We start from the raw sequence: 6256 nt of genomic DNA on the forward strand, positions 1-6256 counted from the left end.
GTATCCTTGTTTGGAAGATTGTGGAATCATTAGGAGGGCTGTTGGCTGTGAAAAATCTGACCATGTGGGGTTTTAGAGGAACATGGAAAACTTTGGAAGTTTTGGCTAAAAAATGGTTTATTGCTATAAAAAGAGTTTAAAAGAAGGCTAAGTTGAAAAGCAATGGACTAATTTATTTGGTGGAGGATATTTCAAGGCAGTGTAACATAAAAATGGTGGCATGGCTATTATTGGTGAGTATTATGTAGATCTACAGTGTAAAACAGCAAATGGGACAGAAAGAAATACAAAATGTACAGTTCGGATTAAAAAAGAACACTAGGAAGATTAATGTTGGAGTCGAGGCATGTGCTGAAGGAGAGGATCACTTTGATAAGGAGATTAAAATGATTAAGGACAGGCCTAGAGAGTTGCACTTAAACAGTGGAAAGAGTGCCTCCAAGGCAAGACCACACCCAACTAAGTCTCCAACTTGTGAAAGGAAAAGGCTGCAGGGGTTTTCTACTAGAAAAACGCAGAAGAGAAAAATTTCTAAAATGGATAAAGCAAGTTGGGATCCATCCCTAACTTGCAGCCAAACATGGCAGTGTAGTACACCTGGTGCTGGCTTTAGAGGCATGAAAGATACAGGAGTGAATGGGGTCATTGGTTCTTCCTCCATGAGTTCAGAGAGGTGCTGAGGCCAGTCAGCATGCAGCAGGGGTATCCTTGCATAAAGAAGGCACTGATAGGCCATTTCATGAAGATGTGAAGGTGAAGCCTAGTTGGCAGTGGAGACCCCAAGAAGATATTCGTGATGCAAGAGCTGTGAGACATCTGCCAAGAAAAGCTGCATACAGGGAGCGTACCAGCCCAAGAGAGAGATGTATGTTTCACACAGCAAAGCTGGAGAGGCTGAGTCATCTAAGTCTTTTGGAAGTAATGTCCCAGAAGTCAGACACGGAGCTACTGGATTTGGTGTTTACCCTGCTGGTTTTAAGTCTTATTTTGGTTCAGTATTTCCATACTATGTCTCTATTTTTTTCCTTTAGGAATGGAAATGTGTATTTGGTTCCACTTTATGTTGGGAGTTTGTAATTTGTGTTTTGATTTTACAGAGGCTTACAGTTAAAATATTGCCATGAGTCTCAGAAGAAACTTTGGACTGTGGACTTTTGAATAGTGTGGAGTCTGAAGACTATGAGACTCAATGAATTTTGAAACTTACATGGTCATAAGCCTGTGTGTGCTAAGGAGTGGAATGTTGTGGTTTGAATGAGAATGTCCCCCATAGACTCCAAGTATTTGGACATTTTGTCCTCAGTTGGTGGTGCTGTTTTGGGAGATCTTAGATGGTATGGTCATGGTGGATGAAGCACCTCACTGGGGGTAGGCTTAGAGAGTTCTCAAGCCTTGCCAGATCTTGAGTCGCTCTCTCGCTTCCTGTGCCTGCTTGAGATGTGAGTGCTCTGCTTTCTTCTCCTGTTCCAGCTACCTCCTGCCACCATGCCTCCCTGCCATGATGGACTGTAATTCCCCTGGAACCATAAGCTCAAATACACTCTTCCTTCTTTAACTTGCTTTGGTCAGTGTTTCTATCACAGCAACAGAAACATGACTAATACAGAACCAAAATAACTGAACAGCAAAAGTAAATATGATGAAAATCACCAAAGATCTGAGTAGACATTAATTAAAAGGCAAGCAAATATCCAAAAAGTTCATGAAGAAAATGTTCAGTATGATTACTCAGTTAGGAAAAGGAAACAATAGCACAACGAGGTGCCTTTTCATTCCTGTCAGGATGGTAAAAGAAAGACAAAGTAAGAGATGCTGGAAAGGCACTGAAGAATGGGAAACATTCACACACAGTTGGTGAGGAAGAAAGTTAGTGTACTTTGTAAAATATGATATAGGTTACTCAAAATATTTAAAACAGAGCATCTCTATGGTTCATAAAATATTCTACTGAGTACTTTTCCAAAAACGTTAATCAGTATGTTGAAGAGATATGTGCACATGAATATCTACCAACATAATAAACAATATTCAAGGTATGTAGATAACTTCAGTGCCCACAGATAGAAGGGATGATGAACAAATGTGCACATGCACATTTCTGTTCATCCATAAAATGAATGATATTCTGTTGTTTGTGACAAGGGACGAACCTGGAAGACCTTATAGCTCAAGTGAAGTGGTTTACCCACAGATAGAGTACTACCATGTGTCATTCACATGTGGACTCTAAACACACAGATCTTAACAAAAGTGGAGAGGATGGTCAGTACAGGATTCTTAAATGGTAGGAAGGAGAAGTACAAGGAGAAAGCTGGGTGTGCTGGATAGTTTCAGTTGTTAACCTGACACACCTGGGAAGGTGAAACTTAGTTGTGGAATTTCACGTATGATTTGACCTGTGGGAATGTTTGTGAGGCATTTTCTTGATTTTGCAGTGTTGTGGGTGGGTCCATCCCACTGTCACTGGTGCTACCACTGGGCAGATTATCTTGAGTTATATAAGAAAGCAGACTGAGAACAGGGTTGATGATCAAGGCAGTAAGTAACATTCCTCCACAGTCTGTGCTTCACCTTCTGTCTTCAGGTTTCTGCCTTGAATTCCTTCTTTGGTTTCCCTCAGTGATGTACTATCACATAGAAGAGTAACATGAAATAAATCTTTTTCTCCCCAAGTTGGCTATGGTCATTGTTTTTGCTGCAACAGTGGAAAGCTGACTATTTCCGTGGGTCAGTGAATAAAGAATCTAGTATGCCAATGTATTTATTAATTTTCTGTTGCTTTGAGAAAACTCCAGGACTGAGGCAACTTATAGAAGATGAGTTTCTTTCAGCTTATGGTTTCAGAGTGTTTAAAGTGTATCATTTTTGAGGGGAGGCATGGCAGCAGGAGAAGGATGGTTCAGAAAGCTGAGAGCTGACATCTTCAAGCCCTTCAGAAAGCAGAGGAAGCAACTGAAAGTGGGGCAAGGCTATGAACTCTTGAAACCCACCCCCATTATGTGCTTCCTTCAGAAAGGCCATACCTCCAAATATTTCATGACCTTCCCCAAACAGTGCCACCAACTGTGGACCATATAACAAGGCTTCAAATACTTGAGTCTAGAGAGGACACGTATTCAAACAAACACATCCAATAAAACAAGAATCACTACTTTTGGTAAGACTGAGAAACTTCTTTGTTCTCAAATTCATTGTGAATTTACCAATGTATCCCTAGTGAACATGATACCGTTTGTTCTGATATAAATATTTTACCTTTTAAAATGTTTCTATACTTTTTTTAGGATCACTGTGTATTTGCTAAATTTACCAATATAATATTCAACAAATTTACTAATAGCTTAATTTTTTCAAAAATAATAGAAAATGTTCTTTTCATCAAGTTATTTTGATTTGTCTGCTTAATAGTATGCATCCTTTAATTCGCTTCTCTATGTGTCTAGATATGTTAATTTCTTCCTAGGAACATTTATCAAAACTAGGAATTGAATTTATGCATGTAAAACATAAAAGACCTTTTTACATTCAATCTCTAACATTCCTCTGGCAGGTCTGTGTTGTACAAAGTGAGTCACCTCCCTGAGAGTTGGGAGATGGATCTGAAACAACTTCCATCATCAACAAAGCATGTCTTTTAGAGCTCAGGATTTTATTTAAAAAGTCATAACAATTTCAAGAACATAATCTGTGCAATTGTTCTAATATAAAACAGCAGCTCTAATATTGGATGACACTGAGTTTCATTTAGTCTTCTAAGTAAAACTAAGAAACTGAAGAATACATTAATATATTAATACATTAATGCAGTGAACAAGTTTATTGATACATATTAGCAGATTTTTATATTACATTTTTTATTAATCCCATGGGAAACAGGGGCCATGGTTTGTGAGAAATACTGTGTGGTGGTTTGAATGAGAATATCCCCTATGTATTTCTCCCTTAGTAACACCTTTATCCTACTATTCTTTCTTGGGTTTCTTCTTAGGTTCCAGGTATTGGGAGTTTTGTCCTCAGTTGGTGGCACTGTTTTCGAAGGTATTCTGGTGTGGCCATGTCAGAGGAAGCATGTCACTGGGGCAGACTTAGAGAGTCTTAAGTCTTGCTTAATCTTGAGTACCTCTCTTGTTTCCTATGATGGCTTGAAGATGTGAGCGCTTAGCATTTGATCCTACTCCAACGACCTCTGCCACTACGTTTCCCTGTCATGATGCACTACAATTCCTGTGGAACAGTAAAGTCAAATAAACTCTTCCTTCCATAAGTTGTTTTGATCAGTGTTTCTATCACAGCAACAGAAAAGTAACTAATACATACTGTGACAAACGGTTTTGTAATACTTGGATGTCTTTTTCAGATTATATTAAATTTGAAGAAATGGAATATCTCTCTTACAACCACAGGCCTCCAACTACAACAGTCTTTTCTGGTGTTCCAACTTCTTTTGCCTCACCATTGGGAGCCACAGAAAGGAGAGAAACTCCGTGGTCTTCACTGACAGGAAATGCAGGTTTGCACTGTTCATTTAGAAAGAAGGGAATGCAGTGTAGCTGTTCTTGGAGAAAAGCCCAAGGAAGCTGTAGATCCTGTCATGTTGGTCCTGTTTACTGAGCGCTTACATCCACAGTACAGTCCTGAGAGGAAGGAGGGTACACAAGAGTTCTGTGGGCTTGAGATGGATGAGGAGGAGTTCAAGCAAGGCTCATCTTTTTATTTGAAAAGACAGCTCACATAGATGGTATTGATGAGAGTTGAAAGAGGCAATTTTAAGATGCTAGTAAACATGCTGAGGAAATATTCACATGCTGGGAAAGAAGAGTCATGCATGTGAAAATTCTGTAGCATGCTGCATCTCAAACTTCCTGGAGGACTTTATTTTGTGGATAAAATGTTATGCATACTTTGATTAGATTATATATTTACATTAAAAAAATATTTCATTTATTATTTTATGTGTATGAATGTATTGCCTGCATGTGTCTTAAGTGCACTCATGTCATGCAATGTCCATGGAGGTCAGAAGAAGGCATCAGAGCCCTTGGAACTGGAGCTACAAATAGTTGTTAACCACCATGTGGGTGCTGGGAATCCAACCTGGATCCTCTGCAAGAGCAGTCAGTGCTTCTAACCACTGAGCTATATCTCCATCCCCAGTATCTTAATATTTTTAATTTCATATTTTCACAATTTTGGCAGTGAAGCTCATCAGTCTTTCCCATCATATACTGATTCAATTTAGATCCCATAATCCAGACTCCCAGTTTGCTTGTCCTGCAAATTTAAAAAATCCAATAAAGCACACTAAAAATTTTCAGAGTATTGTTTTGCATTTCTCAAGAACTCACAACTTACATTATAAATAGTTACTACTCCATTATTTTGAAGTAGTGATGGAGAACAGAAGTAGAAATTGTTAAGGCAGATTGTGTGGTTAGTTTTTAAGATTTGTTTTGGTATTTCTTTATGCATACATATGTGTGTGTGTGTGTGTGTGTGTGTGTGTGTTTGGATGTAGGTGCACATGTGTGCAGGGATCTGTAAAGGGCAGAAGAGGGTGTCAGATCCCTTGGAGCTGGAGCTACAGGTATTTGTGAGTTGCCTGATGTGGGTGTTGGAAACTGAATCCCTGTCCTCTGCAAGAGCAGCACATGCTCTGAACTGCAGATACCTGGAAAGTATGATTTAATGTAGAAAGTAGTGCTAAGGGAGTGAGAGTGATAAAGATTATATATTATATTTTTTGTGCATAAAGAGTGCTTGATCATGATTTTATAAGCCATCCAATAGAAAATAGCTTAAATTAAATATTTATCACTTAGATTTTTCTTTATGGGACACATCTATAATTTTTTTTCACCTACAATTTTAAGTGTTAAGTTTTTTAGTGCCTCTTAGAAGTAAGCGAAAACACTTTCAAATATGATCTAGGTGTCTTTGACCCTGTCTCTGCCCCCTGCCTTTCCCTCTCTCACACACAGTCTGTAGAAAACCAGGATGCCAGGCCCTAGGGTGAGGTGAGCCTAAAACTTATAGGTCCAGGCTGCATTCTCTGCTAAAGGGAGGGGCACTGAAAACAGTGGCTCTGATAATCCCTGCCTTGCAGAACACTGTTGGACTGGCAGGAGAAAGAGTCCTGGTCATTAGTGCAGACTCCTTGCTCTGTGGGAAAGTGTCTTGGTCAACAACCCTTAGCTCATCTCCTTGTCCTGAACAAATAACTCAGCTATCCCTGGCTAAGAGATTAGGCCAGGTTAAA

This window comes from Nannospalax galili, unplaced genomic scaffold (assembly GCF_000622305.1).
Source record: "Nannospalax galili isolate Female #2095 unplaced genomic scaffold, S.galili_v1.0 scaffold158, whole genome shotgun sequence".
Taxonomy (NCBI): domain Eukaryota; kingdom Metazoa; phylum Chordata; class Mammalia; order Rodentia; family Spalacidae; genus Nannospalax; species Nannospalax galili.